Source organism: Macaca nemestrina, chromosome 13 (genome assembly GCF_043159975.1).
Source record: "Macaca nemestrina isolate mMacNem1 chromosome 13, mMacNem.hap1, whole genome shotgun sequence".
In the NCBI taxonomy this organism is placed as follows: Eukaryota; Metazoa; Chordata; class Mammalia; order Primates; family Cercopithecidae; genus Macaca; species Macaca nemestrina.
Window position 1 is genome coordinate 109,897,492 of NC_092137.1, and position 20,409 is coordinate 109,917,900.

General features: G+C 48.0%; 1 pseudogene; it reads left to right on the top strand.

Moving 5' to 3' along the window:
• The window catches only part of LOC139357741 (SH3 domain and tetratricopeptide repeat-containing protein 1-like), a 50,279-nt pseudogene that overhangs the window by 18,480 nt on the left and 11,390 nt on the right, over nucleotides 1-20,409 (top strand).

The window sequence follows — 20,409 nt, forward strand, 5'->3', positions numbered from 1 at the left end:
TTAAGAATGGGAAAAGGAATACTTCAGTTACTTTTCTGGTTGATGGCATACATTCCTTGATATCACCTTAATGCTTTTTAATTTCTATGTATTTTGGATGCTGGAGCTTGCCTGACATCTGTGTTTTTATGCCTCACCCTCGTGCATAACTGTTGGCCACACCAGGACCAGAGAGAAGTGACCAGACCGATTGGTAGCAGGGCTAGGACTGGAATTCTCCAGCCTTTTGATGCCCAGCAGGCTCTGTTTTCTGTATTGCACTGCTCTTCCCTATTTCGACCCCTGTTAGGACAGTGGATGTGAAATGTAGCTGGGCGCTTTTGGGGGTGTGCTAGGAGTGTGGCAGATGCCTCAAACTGGCATTTTCCCCTGATTCTGAATTCTCGTGGCTCAGAGTCAGTCTCTAGGCTACTGACCGGGAAGATACAGGAAGTTGTTTTGTATGACAAACTATGCCAGGGCATTTTTTTCACCCGGCAATTTATTTGGTTTGGACTGGAATAAATCTCTGATATTGGTTTCTTTGCCAATATTATTAGGGAGTGGAGCAACTTAGTCCGATTCATAGTGCTTAGAATCTCAGTGAGTGTGTGTTGAACGGAGCGGAAGTGTGAGAGCATCTTGGACAGTGGTTTGCAAACCTAGCTGCATCTGGGGGGCTGTGAAAAACACATGCGTGCTTACTCCAGACCAGTTGAAATAGAATCTGCAGGAATGGAGCCTGGGCAGCTCTAGTGCGGTTAAAAACCCCCAGGTGGTTCTGATATACACTAAAGGTTGAGTAAAGGTTGAGATCCACTGATCCACAGTGAATTGGAGTCCTGGATCATAGACATGCCTTACGCTTTCACCAGCTTAGAATGGCTCTTGTGCTTTAGAACTGTGAAAAAGTGTTATGCAAACAAGTGTGGAAATAGCCTAAATGCCACATCCTGTTACTACCTGTCATGAAGTACATTGACCAGTTATTCACTCTATTCTGATCTCTACCCATTCCACCTTTTCTTCATGGAACAATAATTTGACAGTTGGTTATGCAGAAGCATTGTAAGTCCAGTTTGATTGGCAGGAAACGATTTTGGGTATGAAGTACTCTTTAGGCATTTATTGAACTCTTGTTTGTACCACCGCTGTGCTGGACAGTTTATAAATATTACTTCTTTAAACAAGGCCTATGGAGTCAGGCTGCCTGGGTTTTGCTAACTAGCTGTGTCATTTGGGACAAGTTTTTAAGCATATATAAACCTGACTTTCATCTATGAAATGGGATGACAAGGGGTCATTATCATCTCACAGGATCGTGCAAATGTGTGTGTAAAGTGCTTAGTTTGGTGCCTAACACATAGTAACTACTCAGTAAAGTTATTATTACACCATCATCATCATATTTAAATGTAAATATTAAGAGCTAATAAATTTGTAAAAGGTACTATACCTTTACCCCTTGAACCAAAGACTACTTTAGTTTTAAGCGGTTGGGTGAATTTATCACTTAAATATTGGCCTCTTGAATACCTTGAATTTCAATTGAACGTAGCCAGAGGATTTCATAATTGGACCGTTGCCTCTGGAAGTTGGAGTTTTGTTTGTTTGTTTGGTTTCACTTCCTACACTAAGCATGGGGCTGTACGCACCTTTATGGTGACTTCTGGTACTGGGGAATCAAAGCTTCATTCGCTTCTTTGGAGGAGATGATCTTATGCTATATGAAGCACTCAGACTTTGTTAACTGTGTACCATCCAGACAAGAGCAGGTGCTTCCCATGGCAGCCTGTCCTTTTCTTAGCTCTCTCATCAATCTAGCCTGTTCCTTCTATTCCTCTTTATACTAGAACTTCTCTTTGAACAAGGAATGTTGTTTTATCACTACTAGGTCCCCAGCAATTAGTAATGCCTAGCACATACTAGGTGCTTCCTGAATGTTAATAGGTGATAATCTAGCAGAACACAAGATAAATCCGCAGGTTGAGATTTAAGCTGAGTGGTACGAGTGCTGCATTAGCAAACTTATTAAATCAATTTTGTTAATACAAGTTTAACATATCTTAGTAACTGACTTAGTTCAGGAGTCATTTACTGAGTGTCTTCTAGGGCAGACATTGGGGACAGAAAGGTAATAATATATGATCCCTGCCTCATGCACAGGAAGTCTAGTGTGATGGACAGACACGTGCCAATGGCTGCCATGGAATATGGTGAGCATTAAGATAAAGGGGCACCCTGTGTGCCCTTGGAGCATAGAGCAGGGCTTGTGTTCTGGGAACATGGGCTCCATGTGAAAACACAATTTAAATTTTTTTTTTTTTTTTTTTTTTTTTTTTTTTTTTTTGAGATAGAGTCTTGCTCTGTGGTCCAGGCTGGAGTACAGTGGTGTGATCTCGGCTCACTGCAACGTGCTCCCCCGAGGTTCAAGCGATTCTCGTGCCTCAGCCTCCCGAGTAGCTGGGATAACAGGTGTGCACCACCACGCCCAGCTAATTTTTGCATTTATAGTAGAGATGGAGTTTCACCGTGCTGGCCGGGTTGGTCTTGGACTCCTGACATCAGGTGATCCTCCCGCCTCGGCCTTCCAAAGTTCTGGGATTATAGGCATGTAAGTATTCATCCTTTTAAATATCTGCGGGTAGCACTTAACTTTAAATGGGTACTAATTAAACTATTGAATGACTTTAGTATGGATTTGAATGACTTTGCTCGGGCCTCGTTTTTAATTTCCTTCATTAGAGAAAAAAAAAAAAATGCAGGTTGAATATCCCTCATTCAAACTGCTTGGAACCAGAAGTGTCTCAGATTTTTTTACATTTTTGGATTTTTGAATATATGTATTATACTTTCTGGTTGAGCCTCCTGAATTCAAAAATCGAGTCTGAGCTGTTCCAATGAACATTTCGTTGAGCGTCACGTCGGCACTCAAAAGTTGTGGATTTTGGAGTTTCTGGTTAGGAAGACTCATCCTGTATGGGTGCTGGATTGTCGCAGGAGTTCCGGACCGGAGGTTGGGTGACTAGGGTTTGGTTTTCACTTCGTTACTAAACAGGTTGTTTTCTTCCATATGCTCAGCTTTAGATCCCCCGGTTGTCAAAGAAGGGAATGGGCCATCTCATGTTTAAGGCCTCTGTTAGTTCTGACTTGGAGACACCTGGCTTCAGTTCATCTTCCTTAGGAGTGGACAAAGAATATGGGAATTTTGAAATTGTTAGTCAACATCTACAGGGTCGTTGCAGCCTGGTTTTGGGTAAAGGTCATCTTTAGTGAGCCCAGGGAGAAACAGTGGTTTAGCTGTCAGCTGAGAGGGGTAAGTGGTCCTATTAATTTTCCTCTGTGGTAGTGGAAGCATTGTTTAGGGTCACAGCGTCAGTGGAGCTGGCTGGAAAGAGGAGGGGAACTCACTGTTACAGGTTATATTGAATGTGTTTTCAGTCACTAAATGCTTTTTATGATATGTTTTTCAGGATTTCAGTGTTGTATGATTTCTCTGTGTTAAGCACAGGAAATTTAACATCAGCAAAAAAGAATGCTCTTTTTTTCTTTTTTTTTTTTTTTTGAGATGGGGTTTCCCTCTTGTCATCCAGTCTGGAGGGCAGTGGCGTGACCTCAGCTCACTGCTACCTCGGCCTCCTGAGTTCAAGCGATTTTCCTGCCTCAGCCTCCCGAGTAGCTGGGATTACAGGTGCCCACCAGCATGCCCGGCTAATTTTTGTAGTTTTAGTACAGACGGGGCTTTGCCATATTGGCCAGGGTGTTCTTGAACTTCTGACCTCAGGTGATCCTCCTGCCTCGGCTTCCCAAATTGCTGGGATTACAGGCATGAGCTGCCATGCCTGGCCTTGAATGTTCTTTCTATGGGAATCTACAAAAGCCAGGTTTTGAGTCTAGTGGCAGAAAACCTCTTCTTCATTGTTGAGCTGTGCTGTGAGCTTGGAGGGCTTCAAGCCCAGCTGGAAAAGCTGTAGTATTTTATGTCAGTTGGCTGTCTTGGAGAACTTAATGAGCACTGGGCTGGAGTGATACTGTCAGAGTTCATGAGCGGTTTGAGGCTCTCAAAGCCTAGATACTGGGGTCGCCCAAATACATCGGCTGGACTCACTATTTCTCTCGGGAGTCGGGGGTTGGAAAATGCTGTGGTCTTAACTCTGCTCTTAATTTGATGGTGCTGTTATGAATGGTAAGAATGATTTCATACGTTTGCATTTTGCTTTGTAATTCACAGAGAATTTAAAAATCCATTATCTGATTTTATTCCCTCAGCAGTTCTGTGAAAAAGGCAGAGCAGTTTTCCTATCTTCTGTTTTCCCGTGATTCTCTTGTGGCTCACAGAAGCTAAGAGCCTTCACCAAGGTCACAGGGTGAATGAGTCGCAGAGCTGGGAGTAGAGGCTCAGGCTTCTAGGGACCCTGTTTCTTCCTCGAATAGCTCGCTCCCGTGGCGCTATGCTCAGGTAACGGCACATGCTCGGTTTGGTCTTTTGTAAATCCCTGCCCCATTTCGGGGGAGGTTCTTGGGAGGCTTCTATTCATTTTGGAGCATTTAAGTATCTTGTCCTCTCTCCCTCTTCCCAGATGCATGAGCATTTCTGCAGGCCCCCAGGCTGGCCCTTGTGCGTGGGGGCGTCTCCTACCTCCACATTGCTTGCATGCCCTCTTCTGAAGGTGCTTTTCCCTGCATGGAACCCCCTCGTGCTGCCTCCACACTGCAGGCTGTTCGGTAAATGTTACTGACTGAGCATCATTGTTTTCTAGAAACGGGACGGGGTACGGATGCCAAGTTCTTTTCTGTGTGAAGGCTGCGATTGTATCATCTTGCCTTCCTCGTGTGTGCTCCTTGAGGGTGTAGCTGTGCTGCGGTCATCTGTGTTCCCTAGGGTGCTTCCCTTGGAGTCCCGGCCATAGCAGACATGCAGTCAGTGTTCATGGCCTAAATGAGAGGAAGGCCAACAGAGCCATTAAATCTGGAAAAGGGAAAGGAATTTTTATTGAAAGCATGTGAAAAAGAAATCTTTTTAGAAAAGTTGACCTGTTTCTCAACTGGAGTTGAATTTCAGCTCAGAAAAGCAGCTGTGTGCCCAGAGGGCTTTGGGATTTGTTTGTGACAGATGAATTGAATTCGTTGTTGTATGAATGTATTATCCTTTTGTGGTTTTATTAGGCCTTTCTCCCAAATGGAATCGATTTTTCTATAAAAGTCTCACTTCCTTTTTGAGAAGTGTAACACTAATTGTATGGGATGGTCTCCCAAAAGATGACCTGCCAGGAACCAAACACTGCCTGAGACTCACGGCCCCTGGTTTCTGCCTGTGCAGCTGCAGGGCAGAGAGGCACGCTCGAGCTGAAATCAAGACGCATGTCTGCATCTTCCCTTTCTTGACTGCTGTTTCGTCTCTGAGCTGGCCTGCCTTCAACGTCTAGGAGCTTGGTGGGTGTAGACACATTACGGTACGGAGGAGGGATATGGTGTAACAACAGCCAGGAGACTCGCTGAAGTCTCTGTTCTCTTCCTGCTCACTGCTCTGACTTTGTATAAGTCACATGTGTAGGGCTGTGCCCAGTGGCTTACACCTGTAATCCCAGCACTTTGGGAGGCCGACCTGGGAGGATCTCTTGAGCCCAGAGTTTGGAACCAGTCTGGGCAACATGGTGAAAGCCCATCCCTACAAAAAATAAAAATTAAAAAATTAGCCAGGTGTGGTGGCTCATGCCTGTAATCCCAGCTACTGGAGAGGCTGAGGTGTGAGAATCACTTGAGCCCGGGAAGTGGAGGCTGCAGTGAACCATCATCATGCCACTGCACTCCAGCCTGGTCAGAGCAAGACCTTGTCTCAAAACAAACAAAAGCAAACAAAAACCCATGTGTAATAGTAGCAGTAGTTAACTTTTGAAAGTTTGAAGAAAACTTCCTAAATCACCTGTGACCATGGACGACTTACTTAGCCTTTCTATGCCTCAGTTTCCTCATCTATGAAAAATGAGAGAATATGGTACTGATCTTGCAGAATTTCAATGAGAACTAAACGAGATCAAACTCAGAGCCTGGCACCTCGTGAGCCCACACTCAGTGTTATTATTTCAACATTTTAGAGGAAAATGAATGCTAATGGGTCATTATGGCTCAACATAGTCTATCACTGATGTTACTCATGGCATTGGAAGGAACGTGAATTCCATATAGATAGTGTGATGGAGAAAGTATTTTGGGCATTGGCAGTATTGATTCAAAGAACAAAGGACGTGTCTGTCCTGTGTGGAGAGCCGTTTCCGCTTGTTTCTTTAAATGCTATGGGAAAAGCCGTGGACCCTGTGCTCTCTGCCGGACAGCTTCAGTCTCCACGTATTGATTTGGCCAATTGTCGCTTGCTGTCATCATGGCAGCAGCAGTTGAAGGGACAGTTTGTCTTGATTTGCATTTTTGTGTGTTTGTGTTATTTATAGACAATTAAGACATGGAAGCCTGTTTATGGCAAGCTGGCAAATTCAGCAAAACTTGGAGAAACCTGTTAGCACAGTTTGCACGTGTGCGGGCACAGAGCAGCCAAATAAACACACACGTTTTCCTGTATTTTAAAACTCTCTGGAAAAAAAAAGAAAAAAAAAGACATTAAACCATTGCCCAGATGGCTTCTAGAGCTAGAGCTTTTTCCTTGAAGTACATGAGTATGGCTGTCAGACATCTGAAACCCGAAACGATCTTAAAACATCATTTTGATGCTACCCCCTATCCGCCTTTTTTTTCTGTTTGTAAGGGACAAGGATCCAGGAAGGAAAGTAACAGCTTACAAAGGCTTTTGTTACAACTAATCGTTCATGTTCTTTCTTTTGGTATCTTATTCTCTGTTTACATTTTTTTTTAATTTTTACATTTTTTGAGACAGATCCTTGCTCTGTCACCCAGGCTGGAGTGCAGTGGCATGATCTCGGCTCACTCCAACCTCTGCCTCCCAGGTTCAAGTGATTCTTGTGCCTCAGCTTCCTGAGTAACTGAGATTACAGGCATGTGCCACCACGTCCAGCTAATTTTTATGTTTTTAGTAGAGACAGGGTTTCGCCGTTTTGGTCAAGCTGATCTTGAACTCCTGAACTCAGGTGATCTGCCTGCCTCAGTCTCCCAAAGAGCTGAGAGTACAGGTGTGAGCCACGGTGCCCGGCCGCTGTTTCCATTTTGTAACGCTAGCGTCACCCCAGTGTAGGGTGGCTAGGGGTATTCTTCTTTCCTGTTTCCTGGTGTATTTTCCTCTACAGTATTGATCACTCCTTAACATACTTTTTGGTTGTCTGTCTCTACCTACAAAAATGTATGTTCCCTGTTATATCACCAGTGATTGGCACGTAGATAGTTAGTCAATATTTGTTGAATGAATGAATGAATGAATGAATGGGCTGAAAGAACCTTATTCTTCTTTCTTCTGTCACTTCACAGCAAATGCTTTTGGAAAATGCTATGTGAACAGGGATCGTAAGCAGGAGAGGTTACACACATGGCTGTGGGATAGCCCATCATCCTCAGATACTTGTCTGGAAGGAGGTGGAGTACTTGAGTAGAAATGATACAAGATAACTTCTTCAGAAAATCAGCCAAGTGTCACAGCTTTTCACACAGGCGTGTGATATTTGTGTATGTGTGTATGAAGAGCTGTCGTGGCCTGGAATCACTGGCCTTTAGATCCCTTGTACAGATGGAAAAGTAAAGTCGGAGGCCCAGGAATGCTGTAGGCCACCGAGGTAGAGTCCCTGTCTGCCCTTCTCAGTGCCCAATCACTTCTCACTGCACTCCCCTCTTTACTGCTAAAGTCACATTCCCTGACTCTGAATGTGTAACCACGAGGGAGAAAATGTACTCCAGGCTCACAATTTGTGGAGAAAAAGCCCAGCAGCTGAAAATAATGTTCACAAAGTTTGTACCTAGAAAAAGTGGCCATTTCTATCATGTCTTTGAATTTCCTTGTTTCTTATACATTTTATAAACAAGACAGTAGAAGGAGATTCGGGAACAGCAACTTTAGAACAAGGGGGAAAAAAATCGAACCTAGAGCGGTCCAGTTTCTGTTTTCTTCTCAGTTTAGGGCTGAGGCAATTTAGCTTCCTGTCTAAGGGACTACTCAAATCTGATTAGAAGCCATTGTGGGCTGGTAATTATCTGTAATTTTAGGAAGACAGATGCAGCACCAACTCTGTTCTCTAATAGCAGGCTTATTATTTTTAAATTTGCGTGGCAGGAGAAGCAGATGGCGAGGTGGGATAAGCGTTCTGATGCTTGGTCATTGATAGCTTTTTACTTCCACGTATCACATGGGGATTTGGGACCCGGGAAGCCCGCTGAGAACTGATGATTGTCTGTCCCCTAACCAGCTGGGTTCTTTTTCATCCTGAGCTCAGAAAGACTGCTCCTACTGCAGCCAGGGAAGACAGGTTGTTGACTGGTTAGAAATCATGGCAGGTTATTTTCTCCACCCGCAGTTCGCAGTTGGAAAGCAGAGCTATCAAAAAGTGGTCTTCTCTGTTGTATTTCAAATCTGGGTGTTTAAAAAATTATGTAAGTAAATTAAGCATTTCTTTAACGGTAGTTGTGTGTGTTCTTTGAAGGGGTGGCCTGCCCCTCCACACCTATGGGTGTTTCTCGTTAGGTGGAACGAGAGACTTGAGAAAAGAAATAAGACACAGAGACAAAGTATAGAGAAAGAAAAGCGGGGGCCCAGGGGACCGGCGCTCAGCTTACAGAGGACCCACGCCGGCACCGGTCTCTGAGTTCCCTTAGTATTTATTGATAATTATCTTTACCATCTTAAAGATAAGGGAGTGGCAGGACAATAGGATCATTGTAGGGAGGAAATCGGCAGTAAGACATATGAACAAAAATCTCTGTGACATGAATAAGTTTAAAGGAAAATGCTGTGCCTTGAGATGCATATGCAAACATCTCCATAAACCTTTTAGCATTATTGCTTCAGTAATAATGGGGAGAAACCTTGGACAATACCTAGCTTTCCTAGGCAGAGGTCCCTGCGACGTTTGGCCGTGTAGGTGTCCCTGGGTAGTTGAAATTAAGAGAATGGTGATGACTTTTAACCAGCAAGCTGCCTTCAGGCACTTGTTTAACAAAGACACATCCTGCACAGCCCAAAATCCATTAAACCTTGAGTCACCGCAGCACATGTCTCTTGCAAGGACAAGGTTGGGGGTAAGGTCACAGATTAACAGTATCTCAAAGACAGAACAAAATGGAGTCTCTTATGTCTACTTCTTTCTATATAGACACAGTAACAGGCTGATCTCTCTTTCTTTTCCCCACAGTTCTTGATGCGAATGAGAGGTGCATTCCCTTGTAAAATCCCTGAGAATTAATAGGAGGCTGTGAGCCTTAGAAGAGAAGTTGCTTTTCTAGATGATCACGTAGGTATGATGCTGAGCACTAGACAAAGATGTTGATTGAAGCGATTTTAAAAAATTTTGTCTGAGTTCAGATTTTACACCAATATTTAGAAAATCAGCAAAAGAACTTGGAGGAATGTTCTCAGGCATCTCAGTTCAGCCCCCTGCGCACATTGTCATAAAATCCGAGTGTGTGTACAGGGAGACGCATTCCTTTCTGTTCTCATCACAGGTCCTTCTCTGGCTCTGCACCTACCTGTCATGCGCGTCCGTGTGAAGAGCCCACCAAACAGGCTTTGTGTGAGCAATAAACCTTTTTAGTCACCTGGGTGCAGGCGGGCTGAGTCCGAAAAAGAGAGTCAGCGAAGGGAAATAAGGGTGGGGCCGTTTTATAGGTTTTGGGTAGGTAAAGGAAAATTACAGTCAAAGGGGGGTTGTTCTTTGGTGGGCAGGAGTGGGGGTCACAAGGTGCTCAGTGTGGGAGCTTTTTGAGCCAGGATGAGCTAGGAAAAGGAATTTCACAAGATAATATAATCGCTTAAGGAAAGGACCGGTCATTTTCACTTATTTTGTGGTGGAATGTCATCAGTTAAGGTGGGACAGGGCATTTGCACTTCTTTTGTGATTCTTCAGTTACTTCAAGCCATCTAGGCATATAAGTGCAAGTCACAGGGGATGCGATGGCTTGGCTTGGGCTCAGAAGCATGACATTGCCCTCTTCCCGACCTTCCCTACCTTTTCCCTCCTGTGCGGTTCTCTCACAAAGTGAATGGCCTCAGCCACAGCTTCTCTGCAGCTGCAGCAGACTGTGGAGACAGGAGTGGTGGCTCCTGCAGGGCCTGCTGTCCCCACGGAGCCCAGTCTTGCTTGCCGCTGCAACCTGGTCACCATTTTGCACCGAAAGTATGTAATTCTACGGAATGAGAGCCAACATGCTAGGAATGGAGGCGTCTTTATCACGGTGCTCTGCATATTTTAATCTTGGGTAGAAAGTATGGAAAAGTATGTGATACCTGTGGTTTGATGTCAGAAGGACGTTGTGAACTTGACATGGACTGAGGATGTTCAGGTGCAACAGGCACCCCGGCTTCATTAAATGAGACTTCTCCATCTCCCTGCCAGGCACGCACAAGTGTATGGCCACATCTTATGTGTTATCCTTATCTAGAGTGCGCCTTGTCGTCATGCTTAAAGTTACATGATGATATTCTTCCTCATAGAGTAGGTCCCAAGCCGCATTCAACACAGAAATGTACTCTTCCTGTTCTACATCGAAAGTGCTTTCATCTACCAAGTGGGAGAGCAGTCCTAAAATCTGCGCTGGAATCACAGAAGGAAGGCTTTGGGAAGCAACAGATTCCCTAGTCCAAAGCTGGGTTTTGATGAACCTAGAAACAGGACCAAGAGAAGTGAATTTGCCTAAGGCCCTGACAGTGTCTCACGGTAGCATTTGAACGTAGCAGTTTCTTGACCTATTTCTTTAAATGATTAGTCATGCTTCCTCTGATTCCTATATAAACATATTCCTCATTCATTCTTTTGTTTCAGTGAATTATTGCAGTGCTACCACGTAACAGTATTTGAGTCAAAATGTGGCAGTGTTTGTCCCTTTCCAACGTTTTTAGTTGCACAGTTTGTCAAAGTTGTGCTAACAGTTTCTTGTTGGTTGCAAGGTGTCCTTTCAGAAGCCAATTGTGTGGTGTATTTACATTGCTTGTTGGAGGTAGTTTGGTTAGAACCTACTTCGAGTGGCTGGCGTGGGCCTGGGGGACAATGACAGCTGCCTGCTTCATGGGTAGAGATGAAGTAATTGCTTCCTAGGAAGTACCATCCTCCTGGCCACACTCTCCAGCCCATTTCCTTTGTGGTGGTTTCCTCGCATCTGCACGTTTCTGGCTTCATGTGAGTCTCATTGATTTTAGCATATGACTTCAGGCTGTGGGGAAGAATGGCCATGTTAGCACAGAGATGCACACAAAGGAACAACTGGCTAAATGTGAGTGAAGACATTCTTACAGGGGATTTCATTTCTTTTATTCTTTAACAGGCAGTCTGGGAAGCATTCTGGACACTTGGCCTGCACTGTCACAGCTCCTCCCTGCAGGATCGCAGATGTTTGGAGATTGTAGTGATAACTGTTATCATTGAGAATGTCATTCTCACAGGCTCTAATAAGTCAGGATTTATTCAGTGTTAATTTGTTAAAGACAACTGTGTTTCTACCAAATCCATGGGAGACGTTTCTCCTGGCAGTGTTGCTGGGGGCATTCCTGTGGCTTAGTCTTAGGGAAACACACGCCTTTGAATACTGCTGAAGCTGTGAGTACCCAAAGCGCACCGGAGTACTTTGCCATACGGGGTGTTAGTCACTGATACACGTCTCAGTCAGACCTGATGGATTCTTGACCCCTTCCTTTCTTCGTTTTTTAATTTTTATTTTTTATTTTTGTTTTTTAAGAGCATAACCTCTCAGGTGGCCACCATGAATCTCTGGTGTTTTCAGTTGGCTGCAGCCTATTTGCCGTCTCTGGTTCAAACATACTGGAAGCCTGATGATGCTTCCCTCGGTTGTTCTTCTGCTGTGTGACCTCCGTGCCCGCAGGGTTCAAGACTGTCAGAGCTGGGAGCCACCTTCACAACTACCAGGGTTTCCGGAACCTCCTTTATCTAGCCCTGGGGATGGAAGAGATGTCATCAGAGGCGGAGGCTTATTAGGTTTACATGCCATTGATAACGAATGAGGAGGTTTTCTTTTATATAAGGGGAGCTTCTCAGAACGTGCTTTAGTAGGGTAAAGAAGCTTTTGAGGTTTGCTTTCTCTGGAAAGATAATTTGTGATCCTGCTGTTGCTTTCAACAAAAATATAATTTGCATACCAGTGCATGTTGTATTACTGAGCACTGGCTGACAAATGGTTCTTAACTCGTCATTCACTCCGCCACTGTTTCTTGAATGGCATATGTTTGCCAGCTGTAGTAGGAACTTGCTAGGCTCTAGGACTAACCGTTATGAAACGAGGGTCCTGGGGGAAGCAAATGCATATAACTATAAAGGTTTGAGGGGATATCAGAGGGGGTGCCTATAGGTGGAAAACTTCGTTCATTCATTGTCCCATCTAGGAGGTTTTGTGTCTTAGCAACGTGTTCCATAGCAACACATCCCTCTATCAAAATACTCATCATATTAAATTGAAATTCTCTGCTTAGGTATGTATTTTTCCGACTAAGTTTAGAACTGGTTAAGGACAGGCTATGGGGTATGTATTATATATATCTACACACACACATATATTTATATATATACACACATTACCGTTGTAAATATACAATATATATTTATATATATACACACATATATATTTCTCCCTCTCTATATGTACATACAACCCACACATATATATGCACACACACATATATATGAAACACACACACACACACACACACACACACACACACACACACACACACACACACACACACACTTCTACTGCCAAGCACAGAAAGTCAAAGCTAGGCAACATTTCTTTTAGTGTTCATGAAAAAATAGATGTGTTAGTTGAGAGCGTCCTTAAGTTGCCAGGGGAAAGACAGGATGGATTCACAAAGGGAGATAGTGTTTTTTTTTTTTTTTCTTTGTTTAATTCTTCAATTCGAAATAATCCAGACTTATGGAAAAGTTGCAAAAATAGTACGGAGAATTCCCATATACTCTTCCCTCAGATTCCCCAAACATTTCACCCCATTTGTACTTTCTCTCTCTGTGGATATAATTTTTTTCTCTTCTGAAATGTTTTAGAGAGGAAGGTAGAATGCAGGGCAGGGTGAAAGGTGGAAGGAGAGAGGTCGGTTGGGAGGCTTTTTTTTTTTTTTTAACCTCCTGAGATGGAGTTTTGCTCTTGTCACCCAGGCTGGAGTGCAACGGCACGATCTCGGCTCACTGTAAACTCTGTCTTCTGAGTTCAAGTGATTCTTCTGCTTCAGCCTCCCGAATAGCTGGGAGTACAGGCACCCATCACCATGCTTGGTTAATGTTTTGTATTTTTAGTAGAGGGGTTTCACCATGTTGGCCAGGCTGGTCTTGAGCTCCTGACCTCTGATGATCCACCTGCCTTGGCCTACCAAAGTGCTTGGGATTACAGGCATGAGCCACTGTGCCTGGCGATTGGGAGGCTTTTGCAGTAACTTAAAGTGCTATGATGAGGGCTGGACCTGGTTGGAAATGATGAGGAAAGTGAGAAGTGGTTAGGTCTGGCATATATTTTGAAAGGAGAGTTTAAATGGGTTGGATGACAAGAGAGAGAAAAAGAAGTTTTCAGGATGATGTCAAGGATTTTGGCCTGAGTAACTGGAAGACTAGAGATGCTGTTATTGGGATCGGGAAGACTATGGGAGGAGTGGATTATAGCAGGGGGAATCAAAAGTGTGTTTTTGGCATGCTAAATTTGAGGTCCAAAAAGAGATGTCAAGAAGTGTTGGCTGGTCGCGGTGGCTCACGCCTGTAATTACAGCACTTTGGGTGGCTGAGGTAGGCAGATCACCTGAGGTCAAGAGTTCGAGATCAGCCTGATAATTATTAAAATCGATCATTGATGTTTACTAATTAATCATATTATTGCTCCTAATACTGCTGGGGGTGTACACCTACCTGTGGTGTTGTTCCTAATATCCAGGGACAGAGAACATGATCTTAGTTTTAATATCGCAGTAGGTGTACACTCACCCTGTGATACTGATCCTAATATCCAGGGGGTAGAGTATGACATGACTCCCAACATAGCAATGAATGGACAGCCACCCGGTGACATTGCTCCTAATATTCATGGAAGAAGCACATGATATTACTCCCAATATCGCAGGGAGGGTACAGCTCTTCTGTGATATGGTTCCCAGTATCCGGATGGGGAGAGGATGATAATAGTTCCAGTATCGCAGGCTGTGTTCACCCGCCCTGTGATATTGTTATGAGTATCCTGGAAGGGATATGACTCCCCATAGAGCAGGAGGCGTACATCCAGCCTGGGATATTGTTCATAATATCCATGGAGAGGAGAGGCTGATATTACTCCCAATATGGTAGGGGGTGTACATCCACCCTGTGATATTCTTCTTAATATTCCAAGGCTGAGAGGTTGATATTACTCCCAGTATCGCAGACACCGTACACCCCCGTGTGATACTCTTCCTGATATGCAGAAGGGGAGAAGATGGTATTAATCCCCATATCGCAGGAAGTGAACACCCACTCTGATATCTTTCCTAGTATGCATGGGGAGAGGGGATAATATTATTCCCAATATTGCAGAAGATGTACATGCCCCCCCCCCCGTGATATTGTCCTTAATATTCCAAGGCACAGAAGACGATGTTACTCCCAATATCACAGAAAGTGTACACCCCCCAGTGATGTTGTTCCCATGATCCAGGAGGGAAGAGGATGATATGACTTTCAACCCTTGCACCCTGCAATGCTCTCACCCTGCAACACCGACACCAGCTCAACCTGACATGGGAGCAGAGGTGCTGGCTGGGGGTGTTCATTGCTTCTCTTTTCTCCCTTGCCAGACTCAGTAGAGGAAGCTGAGACCGAACAGCCACAGGAACAAGGTGGGTTTTGCCAGTGGCTCAGGCTTCCTCTGGTTATGAGTTGGGCCTTGGGGTAATGCCGGGGGAGGGGACAGAGCTGAGTACAGTGGGCATTGGATGCGACAGTCACCCCTCTGTGGTGCGGGCTGGGGGCTTGGGGGACGTCGCCTGAGGTGGGCCTGAACCTCCCGTCTACTCTGGCACTGGAGGCTGTGGGGTCCCACACTTCTTCCAATGAACATGCTGACCCCCGCCTGGTCCCCGACCGAGGTGGGGCATCCTTTCCACTGCTGGGGCCCACACGTAGCTGTGGGTTCCTTTTTCATGACCTGGAGAAGCTGCAGCTTGCCCTGTGCTCTGCCTCAGAGATGGGAGGCCACACAGCCCTCAGCGGGGAGCAGAATTCAGAGCCTTAGGTTGCAGGGGCCTCGACTGAGGTCCCTGAAGGGTCTGCTCCTTCCTGAGGGGCTGATTCAGGGAGGCCCTCCCGTCTCCCCTGTGCGACTCTGTCGCTTCCCCTCACACAGGGCCCGCATGTGGACAGCCTGGTGATGTGGATGCACCAAGGGCCCTTGGAAGTTCCCTGGGAATGGGATCCATCCCAGTACATTTGGGATGCAGGCACAAGGTCCCAGAGGAGGCCCGGGAAGCCAGTGGGGAAGGGAAGGCTGTTGTAGGTTTGCCTCGGGGAGGGGGTGGTTCCACTCTCTGCCAAAGTCTCGGGAGCAAAGGCACGTGGCTCTCCAGCTGCCCCGGAGGCCAGGGTAGTGGCTGGGAGGGGCTGTGTGCCTCTGCCGGGTGGGGGAGATTTCTTAGCTCATCTAGTGTAGTCAAGTCACATTTGCCTCTAAATCATATTTATTTATTTTTTTAATTCCACGGCTTTACAGATGAATAAGGAGACAGTTTGTATTGAAAATAGTTTTTACATGTGAGCTTGAAACAGAGAGTCTGTTTAAATCTAGTTTTTTCCTTCCCAGTAATGCCTCCTTTCATCCCAGGTTTTCCAACAGGAAATGCGCTTGTTTGCTCACCTCTGGGAGGGGGCTTTGGCTAGGAATCCACCAAAGCCAGCAGACACCAGTGGGCTGCTGGAGCAGTCTGGCCTTGGTTAACCCTTTAGGAACTGTGGGCTTCAGGTTTTCAGACCATCCAAGGTGAAAGTGGCCACAGGGGCCTGGAAGCTTTCCCATCCTTCCTGCAGGGATGGTCCGTTTCCCTGCACGGAGCTGGGTACATGGGTACAACACCCCTGTCCTGTGCCGTCGGTGGCTTTACCAATTTTGCATAGCAGCTTTTGAGCTGATCCATAGCTCTGATTGGCTGTTGAGGATTTCATGGATTCCTGTACCCCACCGGGGGGCCCCAATATGCTGACAAAAGTTACATTTGTAGTTGTTGTGCTGCATATACATGGGTCCAGTTAGAAGGCTTTGATTCTTTCTAAAGGGAAAGGCATCTCTGAGGGATCACTGAGCTGACATAGTCTCCTAAAACCATGCTGTGAGGTGGCGACAAAGCAGGACAGAAGGGTGATTTTGTAGGAGAGTCGGGCCACAGGCCTGCGTGTTCTCTGTGTTCCCGGAGTTCGTACGTGCTCCAGACCCCGGGTTTGCATTGCGCATAATTCTCAAGGGCTCATGGCAAGCTGCGCCAGGGACACAGAGGACGGGGATGCGGGGATCCTGCCCCAAGTGGACCAAGGACTCACTGTTGGACTCTAATCTGTCTAGGTGTTTTTGTGACTTGCAGAAATACCTCCACCTTGCCTGGGCCTGGAGCCACAGGAGACCCTGCCGAAGGTGAAGAATGTTCTGGAACAATGCAAGACCTGCCCAGGCTGCCCCCAGGAGCCAGCGTCCTGGGGTCTCTGTGTAGCATCCAGCAACGTGAGCTTGCAGGACCCCGAGGAGCCCTCCTTCTGCTTGGAAGCTGAGGACAACTGGGAGGATCCAGAGGCCCTGAGATCACTGCTGCTGTTCCTGAACACCTCTGGATTCAAGGCCAGCTTCTGTGGCCTGTACAACGTGGCGCTGCCATGGCTGAGCAGCATGTTCAGCAGCTTTAGCGACGAGGAGGAGCTGACTGGGCGCCTGGCACAGGCCCCAGGGGCGGCCAAGAAAGGTGGCCTCCTCATGGCCCTGGCCAGGTTCTGCTTCCTCCTGGAGCGGCTGTGCAGCAGGAGGCTCAAGCTGTCCCAGGCCCGGGTGTACTTGGAGGAAACACTGGGGGTCCTGGAGGGCAGCTTTGGGGACCTGTTCCTGGTGGTGGCTGTGTACGCCAACCTGGCCGGCATTTACTGGAAGCAGAACCGGGAGAAGTGTACACAGGTGGTTCCCAAAGCCATGGCCCTGCTCCTGGGGACGCCCGGCCACATCTGCAGCACCGAGGCAGACGGGGAGCTCCTGCAGCTGGTGCTGCAGTGGGCGGTGGGTGGCCAGAGCCAGCAGGCCTAGGCCCGGGCCTGCTTCCTGCTGGCCAGGCACCACGTGCACCTCAAGCAGCCTGAGGAGGCCCTGCCCTTCCTAGAGCAGCTGTTGTTTTTGCACAGGGACTCGGGAGCCCGAGACGCTGCGTGGCTCTCAGACTGCTGCCTACTCCTGGCTGACATCTACAGCCGCGAGTGCCTGCCCCACCTGGTGCTGACCTGTGTCAAGGTGGCCTCATTGAGGACACAGGACTCGCTGGCTGGTTCGCTGAGGAACGTGAACCTGGTGCTCCAGAACGCCCTCCAGCCCCACAGCCTCCCCACCCAGACTTCCCACTACCTCAGGCGAGCGCTGGCCTCCCTAATCCCAGGCACAGGCCAGGCACTGCGCGGCCTTCTCCACGCCAGCCTGGCCCAGCCGTACAGCCACCATGGCTACCATGGCCCAGCCATCACCTTCATGACACAGTCGGTGGAAACCAGTGCTGTTGCCGGAGTCCGTGCCATCGTGGACCCCCTGGTGGCCCTGGCCTGGCTGCATGTGCTTCATGGGCAGAGCCTGGTGGCCCTGAACATCCTGCAGTCTGTCCAGGATGCAGCGGTAGTCAGCGAGGACCAGGAGGGTGTGATTGCCAACATTGGTGGCCGTGGCTCTGAAGAGGACGGGACGGACGAGGCAGGCAGCCGAGGGCTACTACCACGCCCTATGGGTGGCTTGGGACCTGGGCCAGCGGAGGAACCAGGCAGTGTTGCTGGCCAACTTTGGCACCTTGTGCCTGCACGCGGGTGCCAGCAGGCTGGCCCAGCACTACCTCCTGGAGGCTGTACGTCTGTTCTCGAGGCTTCCCTGAGGGGAGTGTGGCCGGGACTTCACCCACATACTCCTGGGCTACCTCTTCACCCGCCAGGGCCCGGCCCAGCAGTGCAAGGGCTACTACGAGTGGGCCCTTCTGGTCGCCGTGGAGATGGACCACGTGGAGAGTGAGTGCCTCAGTTCCTCCTGTGCGCCTTCTGGGACCACTTGGGTCAGGGCACACCTAGGGTTTGTGATTCGGAAACAAGTGGTGGTTTTTCCACCATCGAAAGTGCTGAGTCATGGCCAGCAGCAGATGTTGGCAAACGCCCTGGAGACAGGCCGTTCCCATGCAGGGCCAGGCCCTCTGTGCCCTACTGAAGCAGCCAGTTCTTCCTGGTTTGCCCAGGGACCATCCTGCCTTGAGCATGGAAAGTCCTGCATGCTGGGAATCCCTAGACATAACCCTGGGATCAAGGCATGTTGTGCTGAGCTGGGACTTGGGGCCCCTCCATGAGCCAGGCCCTGAACGCCAGTTCTTGTGCCTGTGTTTGCTTGGAATCTCGGCAGCCCTGTGTACCGGTCATCCCACTTCACAGAGGACACGGGGCGGGTGATTGCCCAAAGCCACAGAGCAGTTCACGCAAAAGCAGCTTGTGCTGAGTGTGCCAGGCCACACCCACAGATGGGGCTTGTGGGGTCCTCGGGAGGGAGGTGCTGAGCGTGGGAATGTGAGCTTCAGGCCAGAGAAGCCACAACAGGGTGAGTGGCGTGATGGCGGGGCAGCACTTGGCCCCGGATGAGGGAAGCCTCTTTAGTCTGGGACCAGAGGGTTGAGAGGATTTAGTCAAGTAATAGGTGTGGATGAGGGGCTGGTGGTGTAGCCTGTGTGAAGGCCCAGGGGTGAGAGAGTGGGGGTGAGTCAGCGAGGATGGGTGGGGTTTGAGTGGTGGTGAGTGAGCGGGAGTGTGAGTGGGGATGAGTGGGGTGTGAGTGGGGGTGAGTGAACGGGAGTGGGAGCGGGGATGAGTGGGGTGTGAGTGGGGGTGAGTGAGCAGGGCTTATGCAGGGAGGTGCAGAGTTGGGAGTAGGTGGGCTGGGTGCTGGATAGTGAGAAGCTCTTCTGGAGAGCTAAGCAGGGTCTGGGGCCTCAGGCTGTGGCTTGGCCTTTTCCCCAAGAGCACTGGGGAGCCATGGAGTGCTATCGAACAGTCAGTGCAGACCGAGCAGTGAACGGACAGTAGGTGGGCAGGGCTGTCCGAAATGTAGGCCGCAGAGAATAGATGAGGAAGTTGAGTGCAGGGAAATGGCTGAGACAAGGGATACTGTTGACTCCCCTCTGCCTTGCAGCGCTTTGTCATGGCATAGTGAGACTACTCAGAGGTGCCTCCTGTGGCCTGGACCAGAGCTCCAGGGGCTGTGCCCAAATCTGAATGTGCTCATTTCCCAGCACAGGCCTGGCACCCACTCTTGGCCCTAGGAGGGATGAGATTTTGGAAAGGACCGTGTGAAGGGGCCCCGGTCCCACACATCTGCCCAAGGAGGGTTGGGGGGTTCAGACCCAGGCTTCTTCCCCAGGGGCATTCTGTGACTGGAAGGAGACCCTCCAGGAACCCAGCGCCCCAGCCCCCGCTGCAGCCTCCGGTGGCTCCTGGCACAATAGCCTGTGGCACCTCCTCCTACGAGGCCCTCCCCTGGGTGCTGGGGGATTCAGACTTGGAAATGCAGGCCAGGGAACGGGGATCATGCTTCCCTGTCTCCCCACCCTGCGCTGAACGGTCGAGGAGACCGAGGGCGGGGCTGACACCCCACATGCTTCCTTGGGGTCATTTTTGAGTCACTTTCGGTAGTTTGTGTCCTTCTAAGAGTTTGGCTGTTGTGTCTAGATGGTCTGGTTTCTTGGTGTACAATTGTTCGTAGTGTTTTTATGGAATCCTTTTATTTCTGTCAGGTCGGCAATCATGTTTCCTCTTTCATTTCTGATTTTAGAAACTTGGGTTTGTAATTGTTTATTTATTTGTATTAGAGATGGGGTCTTATCATGTTCTCCCAGGGGGGTCTTGAATGCTGGCCTCAGCGATCCTTCCCCCTCGGTCTCACAAAGTGCTGGGATGACAGGCGTGAGCCATGGTGCTCAGTCTCTGATTTTAGTCGTTTGTGCCCCATCTTTCTTTTCTTGGTCAGTCTGGTGAAAGATTTGTCAATTTTGTTATTATTTTCAAAAAACCCACTTTTGGTTCTGTTGAT